At 42.6% G+C, this 20354-nt stretch overlaps 1 protein-coding gene across 1 annotated transcript in view; it reads right to left on the minus strand.

Annotated features, from left to right (window-relative positions):
- CCDC60 (coiled-coil domain containing 60) overlaps window positions 1-20354 on the minus strand; it is a 329554-nt gene that overhangs the window by 227497 nt on the left and 81703 nt on the right. The gene's annotated exons all lie outside the window — the stretch shown is intronic.

The raw sequence follows: 20354 nt of genomic DNA on the forward strand, positions 1-20354 counted from the left end.
AGTGAGAATTTCATTATTAGTAGTAATGATAATAATACAATCTCGAAAATACGTGTTATTCAGTATTTTTTGGGGAATTTTTTTTAGTTAACAGTTTACAAAATAAACAGTTCCTGTGAAAGATGACACCTTTTTTTTTTAATTAGACACAATCTCTATAACCAGCAGCCTGTTATTCTGCTGCCACATAGGGACAAGGGAATATGATTTACTTTGTTTAAAAACCTGGAGAAACAAAAGAAAATGCATGCAGAGTTTGATGTAAAATGAAGGAAAATATATTTATCTTTATTTTCTGGTAAAATGCTACAAATGTGGTTTTACCTCGCTGAAACCCCAGCAAGCTGTGTAATGTAGCTACCCCACTGGGTCACTAGGTGGCAGTAGAACTCATGTTTCTAACTCGCCATTTTCTTTGCTGCTGTGAGCTGGCGTTCTAATTGCGAGATATGAATGTATGCGATGAATATATACACAGTCTGCCCGCCTCTCCGAGCTCACATTAGCCATATGACTGAGCATGGACGCCAGCAATAAATGCGCCATTAACCCAGTGAAAAATAGCTTTTAATCAAATTAATAGATCTTATCAGCCCCTAAAACTCTTTGCGTTATTTGTAAGCGCTCTTGGATTATTGGCGGCATTTTCATTCCAAAACGCTGTGTATGATGAGAAGTACATCATGGATTTGTAGGAAAACAACTTTCATCATAACAGTTCAGAGAGATTAGAAAAAGTATTTAACTCTCCCTGGGATATCTGCGGCGAGAGATAAGAAATATCCAATGTTTCTCTCATTTCCATTCACAAGAGCGGGGTCAGCTAAGTCACCATTAACGCCTCTTACTAGAAGCACAAAGAGGGAGAAAGAAACACTTGGTATTAAGTGTTAAGAATACAACCCATATTTATTCATGAACAGTGGCTGGGGGGATCAAACGGGGGTCCGATATGTCTATGAAACACACATAAGATTGATCATTTAAGTCTTAAAGCAACCGTCTACCATTGCGTTCCTGATGCCTCTGCTTTGAGTATTTTGGGGAAGAAGAAAACCAGACACCAATCTGACAGATGAAGGCAGCAGGACAGGACATCAGGTGTTGTGACCATGTACTAGAAATATAGCAACATTTCATGCTGTAACCTGTCAATGATGTGTAACATACATTGCATATATATATATATATATATATATATATATATATATATATATATATATATATATATATATACATCATGGGTCAGGTGCAGGTGTATGGGGCGGACTCAGGATCTGAGCTTGCTCCTTACACACCAGTGCCAGCTGTGTTAACGAATGTAAGTATACGTTGCGGGTTGGACGCTGTGTACTCGTGCAGCATCCAACCCGCAGCGGCCAGATGTTACAGCATAGTGGATGGGATTTCACTATGTGTCCACAGACGCCCACAACTCATGCTCAGACACGGACCACAAACCACAGAGAACTAGATCAGAGCCGGATTTTCAATGACGATGATCACGAAAAAAAAAGTGTGTTGGTTGTTTCAATTTTTTCTCTCTCCTCTGACATGATACACATGTCAGAGGAGAGAGAAATGATGCCCCCCGTAGACCATCCGGTACCTCCTCCATCCACCGGTCCCTCCTGCTCCATCCCCTGGCCTGGCGCTCCTTTTGATCACCGTGATATATCCTATCAGAGTGATCAAAATAAAAAAAAATAGTAAATTAAACCCCCATTTGTCAACCCCTTACATAAAAATGATAAAATATATATATTTTTTCTATTTTTTGCAGTTGGGTTACAATTAGGGTTGTGGTTAGAATTGCGTTTAAAAAAAAACAAAAAAAAGCATTACAATATGACTGCTAGTGTTGAGCGCAAATGCTCGCTACTCGAGTTGTCATCAGGTGGTTTGGTATGCACGGATCCCCACCTAGTTCTCTTTGGATGTTGGGGCAGGGATTCGAGCATGTCACTCGAGCACCCGTGATATTTGGTGCATACCCGAGCACCTGATGCAAACTGTAGTAGCGAACTCTTGTGCGCAATACTAATGACGACATATTCAAAATGACGACCTAATGTTATCAAATTCTGTGTCACACCAGTGAGTTCAAAATGCTCACTATACCCCTAAAATCCTTGAGGGGTGCGGTTTCCAAAATGAGGTAATTTGTGGGGGGTTTACACTGTTTCGGCACATCAGAGGCTCTCCAATGCGACATGGCGACCCCTCATAATTCAAGCAAATTTTGCATTCAAAAAGTCAAATGGCGCTCCTTCCCTTTCGACCTCTGCAGTGAGCCCAAAAAGCGTCTTCCCCCACATAGAAAGAGTTACATCACCTCCTTTATCCTTACTAAAAAATTAGAAAAAACGGACCAATAAATGTAAATACATAAAATATTGCACATAAAAAACAAACAAACACAATGTCAAAAAAAAAAGAAACAGCTACATTATCAATACAAAATCAAATAAAACAAAACACTGCAAATAAACAAACGTTTTTTCTATATATTGTCAATATTGGAATAGAACTGGATGACAGAGGTTTCAGATCTACAAATAGCTCTTTAGCCTCATTTGCATATAAATTAAAACCCTGATTTCTCAGTAATAGAGGAACAGACTGCTCGTGTAAAGGTATCGCTGGACTTGACCTTTGAAAGGTCTATATGAGCTTAAAAATAGTTTGGGGGTGAAATACTCTTGACAGATTCCCTTTTAGGCTTTTCATTGGGAGGTTAAAGGGAATCTGTCAGTAGGATTTCTCAGCAACAAGACATATGATATGAGGCACACATATAGGACTTTTTCAGCATTCTATAACCTGTATGACCATACTAATAGTTTAGCTAAAATGCGGCGAGAGAGTCCGTTTATCTTCATTTGTCACATTTACAACAAAGTTTTTTAATAGCTTCTTTTCAGGAAAACAGGGATGGATTCCAGCAAGAAGAAGCTTTATTTTTCTACACTTATGTCTATTATTCGTGCTTTGAACTCTACAAAAGACTAAAGACTCTATAAAACAAAGCCGTATCACTGCATTTTCTTAAGATGGCCCTGATCCACTTCTTGCAATAATATCTGCAGTTTGCTATTTCTTCCCAGTTTTCCCTCTTTATGGTATATCAATACTCGCCTATTATTTACTGTATTGATCAGCTCTCCGTGACAAATGTGTAGATAGAAATCATACACGGGAGAACAGCTGTAGGTCACACTTTATAAAATGGCTCAGGCTGATTGCAACATTTTTTCTAGGTTTTATAACGGCAAGGAATAAAAAAGCATAGATATGTCACTGCTTCACATCAAAAGATGGAAAAGTAACACTTATAAAGTAGACTACACGGCAGGGTTTATCTGTACATAGATGCTTTCCGAAACCTGAAATGTTGTCCTGTTTAGACAAAGATGACTGTCGTACGTGTTAGGCCGGCCTCACACTAGCGAGTTTTACGGACGTATGAGGGCATAAACTACGTCCGTAAAATACGCATAACACACGGCCCAATGATTCCCTATGTCCCAGCTCCTATCAGCCGTATTTTACTGATCCGTATTATACGGTCTTGTACGGCCGTACAAAATCGCAGCATGCTGCGTTTGTCACAGTATTGCGCAAAAAAATCGCCAATGAAAGTCTATGGGGGCGAGAAAAATACGGATTACACAGGGACCAGCAATGTGACCTGCGAGAAATACGCACCGGTGTTAGAGAGAAAAGCCGGTAATCCAATTGCCGGCTTTTCATTTCTCCTTCCCAAACCCGACAGGATATGAGACATGGTTTACATACAGTAAACCATCTCATATCCCTTTTTTTTTGCATATTCCACACTACTAATGTTAGTAGTGTGTATGTGCGAAATTTTGGCACTGTAGCTGCTAAAATAAAGGGTTAAATTGCTGAAAAAATTTGCGTGGACTCCCGCGCAATTTTCTCCGCCAGAGTGGTAAAGCCAGTGACTGAGGGCAGATATTAATAGCCTAGAGAGGGTCCATGGTTATTGGCCCCCCCTGGCTACAAACATCTGCCCCCCAGCCACCCCAGAAAAGGCACATCTGGAAGATGCGCCTATTCTGGCACTTGGCCACTCTCTTCCCACTCCCGTGTAGCGGTGGGATATGGGGTAATGAAGGGTTAATGTCACCTTGCTATTGTAAGGTGACATTAAGCCAGATTAATAATAGAGAGGCGTCAATTATGACACCTATCCATTATTAATCCAATAGTACGAAATGGTTAATAAAACACACACACACATTATTACAAAGTATTTTAATGAAATAAAGACACATGTTATAATATTTTATTAGACTCTTAATCCACCTGAAGACCATCGTCCTGAAACAAAGTAAAAAAAACAAACAACAACATTCCATACCTTCCGTCGTTATATCCCACAATGTAAATCCATCTGAAGGGGTTAAATCATTTTACAGCCAGGAGCTGTGCTAATGCACTCGCTCGTGCCTGTAAACCCCGGGTACTGAAAGGAAAGCTGGGTGATCTGTAGTTACCTTGAGTTGCGGTGATGCGCCCTCTGCTGGATGTCCTCATGAACTGGAGCCTTGGAAAAGTTCCCACGCTCGAGTTCATATGAGGACATCCAGCAGAGGGCGCCTCACCACAACTCAAGGTAACTACAGATCACCCAGCTTTCCATTCAGCACCCGGGGGTTTACAGGTAGGAGCGAGTGCATTAGCACAGCTCCTGGCTGTAAAATGATTTAACCCCTTCAGATGGATTTACATCGTGGGACATAACAACGGAAGGTATGGAATATTGTTGTTTGTTTTTTTAACTTTGTTACAGAACGAGGGTCTTCAGGTGGATTAAGAGTCTAATAAAATATTACAACACCCTGTGTCTTTATTTCATTAAAATACTTTGTAATCATGTGTGTGTGTTTTATTAACCATTTCGTACTATTGGATTAATAATGGATAGGTGTCATAATTGACGCCTCTCCATTATTAATCTGGCTTAATGTCACCTTACAATAGCAAGGTGACATTAACCCTTCATTACCCCATATCCCACCGCTACACGGGAGTGGGAAGAGAGTGGCCAAGTGCCAGAATAGGCGCATCTTCCAGATGTGCCTTTTCTGGGGTGGCTGGGGGCAGATGTTTGTAGCCAGGGGGGGCCAATAACCATGGACCCTCTCTAGGCTATTAATATCTGCCCTCAGTCACTGACTTTACCACTCTGGCGGAGAAAATTGCGCGGGAGCCCACGCCAATTTTTTCCGCGATTTAACCCTTTATTTTACAAGCTACAGCGGCCACATTTTGCACATACACACTACTAACATTAGTAGTGTGGAATATGCAAAAAAAAAGGGATATGAGATGGTTTACTGTATGTAAACCATGTCTCATATCATGTCGGGTTTGGGAAGGAGAAAGAAAAAGCCGGCAATTGAGTTACCGGTTTTTCACATATATCGTGCTGAATTAAATATAAATACAGAATATATATATATATATATATATAAATGTGTCTCAATGACATATACTGTATATATACTGTATATACTGTATAAACATATACTGTATATATGTTTTAACGAACATTTGAGCACATAAATCCATTAGATGTCGGTTTTGCAAGCCTGCGAGAAAATATCGCAGTACGGATGCCATACGGATTACATACGGAGGATGCCATGCGCAAAATACGCTGACACACCCTTCCTACGGATGACATACGGATCACTATTTTGGGGACTTTTCTGTGTATTACGGCCGTAAAAAACGGACCGTATTTACATACGCTGAGTGTGAGGCCGGCCTTAAGAAAGACTATGTCCCCATATTAGATCGTAGGACAATACAGAACTCTACGGCATCCACATCTATGACAAATCTAATGCAACAAATGTCACTTGCCAGCAAGTCTTACCAAGTCTCGCGATCACAAACATTAGTGTGACTTGCTGTTGGTGACTACAGACACGGTGATTTCGTTGTGAAATATGTTGAATGCAACTCTTATCCCATGTTCCCACGCGTTGAAAATCTGCTGCGTTTTACCCACATGTGTCCGCACAAAAAAATGCAATCTGCTCTGTTAATTGCATTTTTGTTGCCATTTTTAAGTTTTGCTTTACCTTTTCAGGTACCTTTGAAGTAGATTTAATACAATGTTTTAATGTGCTGTTTTTTAATGCATAAATGCTGCGATTCCACACCTAAGAACGCTATTTACATTTTTTCTAAGCTACCTATAGAAAGATATGGGGAAAAATGCACCAAAAAAGCAGTTCTGCAGCATCTTTATATTAATAGTGGGAATGAGTTTTTATGAATTTGCTTAACTGGCATGAGAAAATAATTGCAGACTAGAATAGCACTGGGTCGAGTGCTGTGCGATCACTTTAGCCCCCTCCGATACAGTGATCAGTTGGGGTCCCAGCAGTTAGACCCCCAGTGATCATACATTTGTTGGGGACAATGCATTAGGCTGTATTTTGCAAGTACTGTGTCTAGTTATGTTATAGAGGCACAGTAACTGACTTTGCCTTGGGGCCCCCCATGACTGGTTCCATTATGGGGATCTGTCACGAGGGTATTGTGGCTGGCCATAGTCTGACCACTCTGTGGTTGGCTGCGCTACAGAGACACGATCATACACTGTACTGGGTCACTGTGACTGGCTCGGTTACTGGAGCAGTGTGACTGGCTCTTATGGGGCACAGGGCTGGCTCTACTATGAAGGTATTGTAGCTACCTGTGTTATGAAGTCATTTAGGCCGTCATCATTTTTCGCCGTCAGGCAGGATCCGGTGAATTTTTGAAAAAGCGAATTGTGAAAAACTGATGCAACGGATCAGTTTTTTTTGCTGGATCCGTTTTTTTTTTTTTAATTAACAATGTGGATAGAGTTTGGACTTCCAGGGGAGAGAGAGAGACCAGAGCGGAAAATGTGATAAGAAACCGTATTCGGAGGCCGGATTCATCATTTCACATCTGTTTCATCCGTTTATCGCTGGAACTGTCGCTGGGCGTTTTTTCGCAGGACGGAAAAAACATTCCTTTGTACGTTTTCTCCGTCCGCCGGAAACAGCTTTTTTTTACGGATCCGGCATAAAACAGATGAAACGTGTGGCCATCAGGTGCAATCCGGCGCTAATACAACTCTATGAGAAAAAAACTGATCCGTTTTTTCAAAACTTGCCGGATTGTGCCTGACGGCGAAAACCTGATGTGTGAAAGTAGCCTTATTGACTCGTTTATTTCCATCTGAGAAGTAAGAACCCTGAAAATCTGCCTTGGCATGGCATGTAACCCATTTCAATTTAGTAAATTTGGAGGGGGGGTGCAAACTATTATCCCTGGTAAAGTAGGTCATATTTCCTCTGCACTGAGAATCAAAACTTTAGTACTAAATAAATAATAATAAAAAAGCCATTTAAACCGCCGCCAGTCAAGAAAGGCAGGATTAGAAAACTTTTGCTGCTTTTTTGTGAAAAAAAAACTTCTAATATATTTCACTGTGTACTTGCTCCTATAGCTGTGAATGCCAAGCGTGAAAAGCAAGAAGAGTTAAGATGGTGCTTTCATCTCACAGCAATGGAAGACAGCTTGCGAGGTGGAGGTACGGGGAGGGAGCCTGCCAGCTGCTCCGCTCTGAACTACAAATTACTATGTCAGCCACCAGGCTATTTACAAGCACAAATCCTGAACGACTTTCATGTTGCACATCAGTGTTGTGTACGAGGCCGGATGACTAACCCTTCTAGTCGCATCTGAACAGAGATGGGGACCTGTCACAAAAAGATCCAAAATGTTCTGTTACTATGTTGTAATGCTGTTATACACATGATACAAGAACTTCTCTCCAGATTTATTTCTCTGCCTGTTTGGTCTTAATTTGAGTAAATGATGATGTCTGAAAAACGCAGTGGAAATCAGTGGCGCTATAGAAACCAGAAAAACAAATAAAAGTAGCTGATAAAACCCCAGATTAAATTATGTAATAAATGGCTTCCAGAAATGAGAAATATGAAAATAGCCGAAAACTGGGTCACTAATGTAACCTATTGGAAGAAGGAATCCTAAAAGTGAGTATGAGCCCTTTGATTCACCTTGACACATGATTCAGGTAAAAAAATGCGGTTATACCAGATGCAGTAGAGCCAGTAATAGGGAGAAAAAGCAAAACCCAACACTGGAGCCAGGACAGACGTGTAACGGTCATACAAGCCTTCAATATCAGCTATCTGCTTATTTTGAATGTTTCACACTGTAGCTCCTACTTCCTTCCTTTAGGCACATTATTATTATTTTCTCTTTTAAAATGGAGCTGTACAGTTCAACACGAAAATCACTAGGAACTGTTGTCAAACTTGTCAGGAAAAAGTGGAAAAAGTGCATAAAAACCATAGGCTACTAAGGCGTACTATTTAGAAAACTCTAAGTATAAAATTACAAAAGATAACTAAATCTACCTCCCTAGATTTAACACACACACAAATATACATATAATATATACAGGGAGGTACTTATATCTGACTTCTAAGGGACCTATAAATGACTAAAATGGTGCTCCAAGCCCTGAGTGTCACAGTCCATTTTTGATGGATTGGTGATACCAAGTGTTAGACTCCCACATCTAACAGATAGGTCATCAATATAAGTCCTCAAAAACCTTTTTAAATTAAAAAAAGGCATAAAATAATGAAGAGCCTATACTCAGCTAATAAATCTGCTGCCACTGTTACAATGATGTCCCTGTCTACCCAGGTAAAAGATGCTGTCAATCACTGACCTCGCCCATCTCGTGTCTTAGGGTGCAGTCAGACGACCACATAAATTGCACCGAAATCACACCATAATGCACAGACTGGCTGGATGTAGCGCCGGCGTGCCTTCACACAGCCCTTCTCCCCCACAAGGGACATGGGCTCACTCACTGCAGCAGACCCCATCCTGCACTTCCTGCTCCTTCCTTGTTAGCAGCTGCCCACAGTACGTGCTTGGCACGCAGATCCCTGGGCACTGTGCTTAGGGCGCGCTCCCTCCCTCCTAAATGGCTGGGAGACACTTACTATTTAAGGCGCTTCCTCTGGCATGGAGGTGCCTGTGCAACGTTGCTAGTCTGTTCCCAAACACAATTGCTAGTTCTCAGGTCCCAGTCCGCCAGTTCCCGCTAGTATCTGTCTGTCCCTAACCTCCTTGCCAGTTCTTGCCTTTTCAATCTGTATATCAGCCGGACCTGCGAGCACCAGCCGTGCCAGACTATATATCAGCCGGACCCATCTGTACCAGCTGTGCCATTCTGTATATCATCCAAACCCATCTGCACCTGCCAGTACTTGCTGTACCAGTATGTACTTGCAGTACCAGTCTGTACATCAGCCGGACCCTTCTGCTCTTGATGTGCCAATTTGTAGATATGCTGTACTAGTCTGCTTCTGCTAGACCCTGCATCAGCTGTCCTCTCCTTCTGGGTGTTCCAGCTTCCAGTCCCTTGGGGGTCAGTTGCCGTACGTCTGTGGTCTATCCTGGAGTAGCACCTGGTATTCATTGGAACCACGTCAAACTCCACCCCACCATCAGGTGCTCACCTAGTCATGCCCGTCCAGGCTCTCCTCAGACCACGGCAGTAGTTCCACCACTCCCATTACAGTTTACAAAGGCCATGGAATTGGCTGGCTCTCAGGCTTTCTCTATCTTTGACCTGTACCAAGAGGTCTCCTGCCATAAAAGAGAGCAGGATAAAATGCTCTCTTATTTGCGGACTGTAATCACCCATCTGTCACATCCCTCCAGGCTCTCCTTGTACCACGGCACAGTGGTTCCACCACTCCGGTTACAGCCGGCGTCTCTCCTGACCAGAGCGTGACCGATTCATATATTTCTATGCAGCTGTCGTGCTTGGGTCAAGTGAACCGCTGGCCAGTCCAAGAATTGTGCTACGATCTCGCTCTAATCTACATGGCTGCGTGACTGAGCTCTTATACTGCATAAGACCAGTAAATTTGCTTCAACTGTTCAGCAGCAGATGGTCTCTGTATGTACTGCCACAGCAGCAAAATATAGAAAGGCTGACGGCAACCAAGCAGGGCAGATGGCACTAGAATGGCAGCACATCTATTAGGTGAATATAGGTTTTTTTATTTATTTATTTCCTTCATTCAGTTGATTTTCCTCCAACCTCAGAAAATCCTTTCAGTGATGATTTGATGTATCTTTTTAATAAGGTTTATTACTTTGCTACAACTTTATTTAGAGTAATTTGGATATTATGAAAAGTTGCCCCATATGACTAAAAAGGGCCCAAACAAAGTTTGACACATAGGTGTGAGATTTACAGCAAGTATTACATATGCGTGAAATTGTGACTGCTCATCCTAGACGCTGTACATATATAGTATAACAGAAGAAAAAACCTCAGTATTCAAACCTTATGGATATATACATATATTTTCTATAAGATTGCATCAACTGATTATTCCTCACGCTACATATCATATACAAGGAAAGCACTGTATGTGACGGGCATGACTGCAGTCTCCGGGAGGCTTTTAGACAGGAGAAATTTGCCCTCGCTACCCATGAAATGACAGCCATCAGTTTGGCACCCCGTGATGGTAATGATAGTCCTACAGATAATAGCTAAACCATTACTAAAACCCAAGTGCCTGGAATACTTGTTCTGACTTTTATTCCTGCATCCTGTGTCTGCAGCCTTCACACTTGAGAAATCTGTGTTATTAAGCTGTCGGATCTGCTGGGAACATCTTCAGAAGAACTGGCATCTGAAATCATCACAGACAAGCTAAGAGCGCATTAAGTGTTGTCCCGGGAAAGACCTGCACTCTAAGGAGCATTTACATGGACATCCGCAAAACAATGCTGTCAGCAGACACTTTCTGGATCCTTTAAAGCGTTGGAAACAATGTTTTCTTGGCCATATCCATCACCATTTCTGATAGACAAAGTCACTGCAGTCATTCATGTGGAAACATTGGGAATGGTAAATATGAAGTAACATGTTTGTAAATGTGATTTTCTAATTTGTAAGACAATGACTGATCATAAGGAATTGATAGACTTTTGTCATCCATACTGTCATCCGATCCAATATAGAATACAGTCACAGAAGAAATGCGGCAGCACTCACCAATCCTGAGGTTGGAGGTACCTTTTTATTCAAGCATAAAAACCATCTTCACAGCTCGGGGGAGTGGGGTGGTGAAAGGAGTGTGCAGGGAGAGACGACGGCCGTTTCGCGCTACACACAGCGCTTCTACGGGTCCATATCCAAAGGAAATGACGCCAGGAGAAATAGGTGAGTGAATCCAAAACTCCTCCTGCGCCCCAATCCAATTGGACAGGTAAAAGTGCACGTGCAAATTAATAAGAAACATTAAAAACAAGCAACAATCAACCGGATAAGGCCAATAAAGCACAAAACTATTGTTATAGCTCTAATAATTAGAACATCAAAAAATTCACTAAAACTCGTATCTATATGCGGAAAAAATGGCTAGCAAAATGTACATTAATGACTGAGGCATATCATACAATTGTCAAATCGGCAGAAATGGTACACTAATTACGCTGTCTGGCATTATTATACATAACATATAAATGACCTGACAAATACATCATGTAAAATGCGAGATAAGGCAGAGAACGAATTTGCAAGAAAGTTTACAAAAAAACTTACAAACAAACTTACAAAAAAACAGACATATCGACCCTATCATTGAGGCCTGCCGGACCAGTGGATTGAGTCCGTAAGATCCACCTGGCCTCCTTTCTCAATAGCAATTTATGTAGGTCTCCTCCTTGTGCTGGCAATACTACCTTCTCGATGCCTGCAAAAGTGAGTACCTCCGGGTTCCCCTCATGGGCTTCCCTAACATGGCTAATCAACCTAGGTACCCCTTTACCCGAGATTATAGATTTAAAATGTTCTCTAAACCGGATATACATTTTACGTATTGTCTTTCCAATGTAAAACCTCCTACAGGGACAAAAAAACACGTATATTACATATTCTGTTTTGCATGAGATAAATTGTTGCACAGTGTGCGTTACCGGACCGATATTCACAACCCGCCCGGGAAGATGGTACTGACAATATCGACAATGACCACAACGATAATTTCCCTTAAGGGGTGTTTGCTCCAACCAAGTAGTATGTTGCTTTTTGATACGATTACAGACTAGTATATCTCTGATACGTGTACTCCGCCTATTGGAGATAAGTGGTCCCCCCACTGTCCTACCTGCCAGATCCTTATCTCTCTCCAGGACATGCCAATGTTTCCCTATAATTGATCTTATCTCCTGGTCCATAGGACCGTACTGGAAGCAAAAGGTGAACCGCTGTCCTGATACATTGGAGACATTTTTCCTGGGAGTCTGAAAACATTTATTAACCCGCTCTAGACTGGTTTTAAGTAAGGAATCTGGATATCCCCTGCTATGAAGTCTCTGACATAATTCTTTAGACTGCAACTCGAAACCTTCTTGTGTATTATTAACCCTTCATGTTCTTAATAACTGGCTATACGGTAATGCCCTCTTGGTATGCATAGGATGAAAACTGTCATAATGTAAAACCGAATTAATAGCACTGGGTTTACGGAAAATGGAAGTACAGACTTCTCCCTCCCGAATCTCTACCAACACATCTAAAAATTCTAGTCTGGAGCCCCCAAAATTATGGTTGAAAGACTTCTCCGTGGTATTAGTATCGTTAATGTGCTCCACAAACTGCACGAAATCATTCTCACTGCCGTCCCATATTATAAATACATCGTCCACGTATCTCAAGTACAATTTAATGTGCTTGAGAAAAGCATTACTGATAGAGTAGAAGTAGTCTTCTTCAAACACAGCCATAAATAGATTGGCAAAAGTACATGCAACCGGGGTCCCCATGGCAGTCCCAGTGGTCTGCCCATACCAAGTATCAAGAAAGGTAAAGGCGTTATGGGTCAGTATAAAACCTAGGCCCCCACACACGAAATCTATGTAATCTCGACTTTTATCTGTGGTATCCAAAATACGCCTGATAGTGTCAACCCCCAATGATTGTGGTATGTTGGTGTATAAACTCACCACATCAATGGATGCCAGGGAGAACCCCGGTTGCCATGTAAAACCCTGCACATGGTTTAGGAAAGATTTGGTGTCCCTGATGTAGGACGGAATATCATTTAGTAGGGGACGGCAGTGAGGATGATTTCGTGCAGCTTGTGGAGCACATTAACAATACTAATACCATGGGGATGTCTTTCACCCAAAATTTTGGGGGCTCCAGACTAGAATTTTTAGATGTGTTGGTAGAGATTCGGGAGAGAGAAGTCTGTACTTCCATTTTCCGTAAACCCAGTCCTTTATAGCAGGGGATATCCAGATTCCTTACTTAAAACCAGTCTAGAGCAGGTTAATAAATGTTTTCAGAATCCCAGGAAAAATGTCTCTAATGTATCAGGACAGCGGTTCACCTTTTGCTTCCAGTACGGTCCTATGGACCAGGAGATAAGATCTATTATAAGGAAACATTGGCATGTCCTGGAGAGAGATAAGGATCTGGCAGGTAGGACAGTGGGGGGACCACTTATCTCCAATAGGCGGAGTACACGTATCAGAGATATACTAGTCTGTAATCGTATCAAAAAACAACATACTACTTGGTTGGAGCAAACACCCCTTAAGAGTAATTATCGTTGTGGTCATAATTGTCGATATTGTCAGTACCATCTTCCCGGGCAGGTTGTGAATATCGGTCCGGTAACGCACACTGTGCAACAATTTATCTCATGCAAAACAGAATATGTAATATACGTGGTTTTTTGTCCCTGTAGGAGGTTTTACATCGGAAAGACAATACGTAAAATGTATATCCGGTTTAGAGAACATTTTAAATCTATAATCTCGGGTAAAGGGGTACCTAGGTTGATTAGCCATGTTAGGGAAGCCCATGAGGGGAACCCGGAGGTACTTACTTTTGCAGGCATCGAGAAGGTAGTATTGCCGGCACAAGGAGGAGACCTACATAAATTGCTATTGAGAAAGGAGGCCAGGTGGATCTTACGGACTCGTGCTACTGGTCCGGCAGGCCTCAATGATAGGGTCGATATGTCTGTTTTTTTGTAAGTTTTTTTGTAAACTTTCTTGCAAATTCGTTCTCTGCCTTATCCTGCATTTTACATTATGTATTTGTCAGGTCATTTATATGTTATGTATAATAATGCCAGACAGCGTAATTAGTGTACCATTTCTGCCGATTTGACAATTGTATGATATGCCTCAGTCATTAATGTACATTTTGCTAGCCATTTTTTCCGCATATAGATACGAGTTTTAATGAATTTTTTGATGTTCTAATTATTAGAGCTATAACAATAGTTTTGTGCTTTATTGGCCTTATCCGGTTGATTGTTGCTTGTTTTTAATGTTTCTTATTAATTTGCACGTGCACTTTTACCTGTCCAATTGGATTGGGGTGCAGGAGGAGTTTTGGATTCATTCAACTATTTCTCCTGGCATCATTTCCTTTGGATATGGACCCGTAGAAGCGCTGTGTGTAGCGCGAAACGGCCGTCGTCTCTCCCTGCACACTCCTTTCACCACCCCACTCCCCCGAGCCGTGAAGATGTTTTTTATGCTTGAATAAAAAGGTACCTCCAACCTCAGGATCGGTGAGTGCTGCCGCATTTCTTCTGTGACTGTATGCCATTTGCTTCTTATTTCATGCGAGCACCTCCGGTGAGCTATCGGTGTATTGGAGCACAACGCTCATTTCGTCCCTGGTTATTCGGGCTGTGCTGCTTTACTGTTGCCTCTTGGATTTCATATTCGATCCAATATAGAAATCATGAATAGCAAAAAAAGAAGAGGGCTGATGCATTATTATTCCAATCATTAAATATTATAGAGGTAGGTATATATTATCACCTACTCACTGTTATCAGAAACCTATGAAGGAGTAGGGGCCCACAACATTGACAGCTGCTGTGTTATGAAAGGGGTTGTCTGGGACTTTAACACTGATGGCCTATACTTAGAGTAGATCATCAATGTCTGACCCCCGGAATAGTGGCTGTGGTCAATGAGTGTATATCCACCCACTATTGATTTGAATTTGGGTCGGATGTGCAGTACCCAGATGTGGCCACTATTTCGTCTTTGGGTAGCTCTGTAACTGAACCGCTACATTTGCTGCCCACACCAGGAACAGCTGATAGGCCGGGGTGCCCTCACCGATCAGACACTGATGAACTATCCTAAGGACAGGCCACTAATGCTAAAGTCCCAAACAACCCCTTTAAGATGACCATACACAGTCCACCTTCTGCTGATGGCTATTCTGCCCCCGCATGCACATGCGCACTCGGCTTCACTGTCAGGAGGAGTTGGGACACCACTATCTAAAGAAGTGAATTAAAAAGCGAGCAATTCTGGCAGACATTCCACAATTGTTTGACAGCCGCAACACATGTGGGGATTACTTGTTTCTTAGCCATAGGGAATCGAAAGTATTATCCGAGCATGCTCAAGACACCCGGGTATGCTCAGATACCATGTTATTCGTGTATGTTCGCTCATCACTAGTTGTGTGTGGTTGTCTCATCGGTATGCTGCACCTGACTTGCCTCCCTCTATATTAAAATATCACTTTACACATAAGTCCCTTATCCATGGTCATTTACTCACCATCTGGAGTCTTCATCGTTTTTCAGTGGATCCCATGGTGCCATCTTGTGAGTGCAGCTTCTGACTGGTTGGAACTCAGAAGCTACATCACAATCTTTCCTTGCAAGTATATAATAGCCAGAACGAGGCTCTCATAGACTTACACCAATTACTGACCTCCGGCTCGCTCCATGAAACACCGGAGCAGCCGGCAGGTCACACACTGCAGAAGGCAGACTGGAGCAGAGGTGATAACAGATGATAACGCCACAAGGTGAGTATCAGGCATGGGGCAGGGAACTTGGATTTTAAGCACTACTCCAGTGGTGAAATAAAAAAATGCTGGAGTGGTGCTCTAAATGGGTTTGCTGCATTATAATACTGCATTAGATTGGTGACCTGGGCAGGTAAATACTGTTGCCTTTTGCCAATTTAATTCTTGAATATTGGGGGAAGTTTTAATTCCTCTTTCTGTGGCCTTGTTTTTAATGTCAACTTACCTATAGGTATATTAATTGGCAGCGGCTGGATGCACTCGACTGGCAAATATTTAAGGCGGAAGGAGTTAGTTACTAGAGCCCACTATCCGCTCCAGCTGGGTTCGGACAAAGCATATGAAAACTGTCTGTAAAAAAAAATGAGTCACAAGTTTTTGCTACCCCTTCTGAGAACAGCCTGATGTAGAGGTCCAGCAATGTGTCACTTACTGAGCTGCAGATCCCTGCTTTCTCTGCTGCAGATCTAGAAGCTCTCTGAATGCTGAGCCTTGTATAACCCTGTCTACACTGTGTATAGAGCTCATGAATAGGGGGATACAGGTTTACTAGTCCTCTAGTGATAATCTGCTGATAAAACAGTGATTTTATCAAGAATGCAGCAAGCAGCCCAGTAAGTGACACATTACTGAATAAAGATCTCTGGCATTACATTATGCTGCTCTCAGATTGAGTGGCAAAAACCTGGCGCTTCACTTTAAAATCGCCCGAAATCCAATTTTTAAGTGAATTTGACCTTGAATGCGCTGCAGATTTTTTATTATGCTTCTCAGCTATGTTTGTCAAAGGGGTTGGTCAGCGAGATCAAATTATAAGAGGTTGTCCTCTACTTTAACATTAATGACCGATCCTTTGCCATTTGGGGAGAGCTGATTCAGACAGGCATGAAAATGCCATAAGACACAACGTTTTTGGGCAATTCCCCATTGCTCAAAAACATGTCAACTTTTCAAAGATTTTACTATAGTTTTCTTTTTTAAAGGGACAAATCCTAACATAAAGACAAAACAAGCTAATTTCCTGCAATAAATAAATAGCTTTAGTGTATGAAAATAATGTAGGACACGTAGTTAAAATAATTTTGATTAAAAAAAAAAAATGTAAAAACCATCCCACCACATCCTGAATAGGGTTGTGCCAAAAAAGGTCACCGTGACGCGGTGGGATGGCTTTTACCTTTTTTCAATCAAAATTATGTTAACTAATTGCCCTATGTTATTTTTATACACTATTGCTGTTTATATGTCTATTTATTTACTGCAGGGTATTTGCTTACTTTGTTTTTATCTTCGGATTTATCTGTTTAGTGGCCAGTGTGAACATGCGCTTACATACCAACTTATATTCCAGTTCATCTCTAAAGGTTTTAGTTTTCTTTTTTAAAAGCTTTGAAGAGTCGGCTCCTTTGTGAATCTATAGAGGAGCGTGGAAGTTAGAAACTGCAGGTTACATCATTAATAGAAATACTCTATATCGACTTCCAAAGAATCTCGCAATTAACATATTATGAATTCCCATCATGACAGCATGAATGAGATTTATAAACCAACATTACTATTTCAATTATGAAGCCGCTACTTCATATACTCTCTTCCAACACAAATATGGTTAGTGGTCTTGCAACATTAACTCTGAAAATGGAAATACCTGTAATATTTTCAGAATTTGAACATTCTTCTATAAGTCATATATCATCTTGGTTTATATTAATGAGATCGGCACAGTGGAAATTTGCTCCAACAATTACAGTAAGAAAAAAAAGAAAGAAAACATAATGTAGCATCTAGAAAAGCCAAACAGGGCAATGATTTATACAACCTCGGCTAACCTACGTACTACACACAACATTAAGCATTTACATAATTGCATTGTACTCAGGGGCGGATTATAAGAAGGTCAATCTGGGGGCCCAGTGGTGTGGGGGGGCCCTGAGCTACCGCACAGATTGCCCGCCGGCTGCCACAATCAGGGCATTACTGCACGTGCCCTTCAGACTGGCAGGGCGTATCATTTATGGGCCCGGACCTGCTGGGCAGAGAGAGGGGGCCCGCATCGGGCCCCGTCTCATCTGCTCACTGGGCCCCTACCGGCGCTGCGGCAGTTTCCTATTGACGTGCGGGCGCGCACGCACGTCAATAGTTAACAGCCGCCAGCCAATTGGAGACTGGCAGCTGAAGTCGGCCGCAGGCGCAGCTCACACGTCACCGGCGTCTGATGTCATTGTCAGTAGCCGGCGAGTCCACGCTGCTGGAGGGAGCTCTGTCAGGTGAGGAGAACTCGTTTTTTGGGGGGGGTTTTTTGCAAACAGCAATCCGGGGGGCCCGGGGCAATATGCTGGAGACACTGGGGCAGATTGCTGGAGACATTGGGGGCAATGCTGGAGACACTGGGGGCAATGTTGGAAACACTGGGGGCAATGCTGGAGACACTGGGGCAGATTGCTGGACACACTGGGGGCAATGCTGGAGGACACACTGGGGCAGATGATTGCTGGAGACACTGGGGGCAATGCTGGAGACACTGGGGGCAATGCTGGAGACACTGGGGCAATGCTGGAGACACTGGGGCAATGCTGGAAACACTGGGGCAATGCTGGAGACACTGAGGGCAATGCTGGAGGACACACTGGGGCAGATGATTGCTGGAGACACTGGGGCAATGCTGGAGACACTGGGGCAGATTGCTGGACACACTGGGGGCAATGCTGGAGGACACACTGGGGCAGATGATTGCTGGAGACACTGGGGGGAATGCTGGAGACACAGGGGGCAATGCTGGAAACACTGGGGCAATGCTGGACACACTGGGGGCAATGCTGGAGGACACACTGGGGCAGATTATTGCTGGAGACACTGGGGCAATGCTGGAGACACTGGGGCAGATGGTTGGACACACTGGGGGCAATGCTGGAGGACACACTGGGGCAGATGATTGCTGGACACATTGGGGCAGATTACTGGAAACTGGGGGCAATGCTGGAGACACTGGGGCAATGCTGGAGACACTGGGGCAGATTGCTGGACACACTGGGGGCAATGCTGGAGGACACACTGGGCAATGCTGGAGACACTGGGGCAATGCTGGACATACTGGGGAAGATTGCTGGACACACTGGGGGTAATATGCTGGACACACTGGGGGTAATATGCTGGACACACTGGGGCAGATTGCTGGACACACTGGGGGCAATGCTGGACACTCTGGGGCAATATGCTGGACATACTGGGGCAGATTGTTGAACACATTGTCTGGGGGCAATGCTGGACATAGGGGCTAATTAAGGGATATTATTACTGCAGTGATGTATTTATTTTATTTTTTGAGTATACTGTTTTAAATGGGGGGGCGGTCCTGTTCCTGTGTAGAGTGACACTATGTCGCCTTTTTTTCTTCATGTGGTGTAATGTAGAAGTTGGGAAAAATTAAGTAATGTGTTCTGCAAGCGGAGCTGGAGATAACTGTGTTATTTCCTGCAGAAACGAGTCCTGGCTGGAAGAAATGATGGCGGTCTGTGCTGGATGAAAGATGAAGGACTTCACCTAGAGACGTCACTGGTGAGTCAGTGTTACTTATACACTGACACTATACACTGTATACTATATACAGAGCTCCTGTGTATAATACCACCAGTGATCACTGTATTACCTCTACACAGACACTGCATACTAAGTACAGATCTCCTGTGAATACTGGCACTTATGGTGATAGTATTGTGTTGTGTTTTTTTATTACTGATCAGTATTGTAGTATTCAGTCACTATGTGGTGGTAATATGTGGTCTGGAAATGGTGTTCTGGTATTTGTCCCTTGTATGTGCTATTTGGTCACCAAGTGGTGGTAATATGTGGTCTTGACATGGTGCGGTGGTATTTGTTCCTTGTATGTGATATTATTTGATCACTGTGGTTGTAATTTGTGGTCTGGTCATGGTGCGGGGGTATTTGTTCCTTGTATGTGATATTGGTCATTTTAAAAATTGAAAAATAAATCCAAATATACCTAAATTGTATTGCATATTTTAACAAATATGTAATAGGTTACAGTAGAGTAGGGCCCGGCCATTTTTCTGGAATAATCTGGTTCAGGTATAACATGACCCCTGTCACATGACCCCCGTCACATGACTCGGGGGGCCCACAGTGTCTGAACAGCCCGGGGCCCTGGCTACCCTTAATCCACCCCTGATTGTACTAGAGCAATGTCGCCATTAACCAAGATGATTCTGCAAATCTGGATTCACACATGAAAATTTGGACTAGTTTTTGTAAATATTTTATATGTATAAAGTGGCATATTAAAAGAAAAGCCTACGTATGTAGTCAGGGTGTCCTTGAATCCCCCGCTAAAGGAGTATTTCCCAAACTCCAGTCCTCATGGCCCCCAACAGATTATGCTTTCAGGATTTTCTTA

This window comes from Ranitomeya variabilis, chromosome 1 (assembly GCF_051348905.1).
Source record: "Ranitomeya variabilis isolate aRanVar5 chromosome 1, aRanVar5.hap1, whole genome shotgun sequence".
Classification (NCBI taxonomy): domain Eukaryota; kingdom Metazoa; phylum Chordata; class Amphibia; order Anura; family Dendrobatidae; genus Ranitomeya; species Ranitomeya variabilis.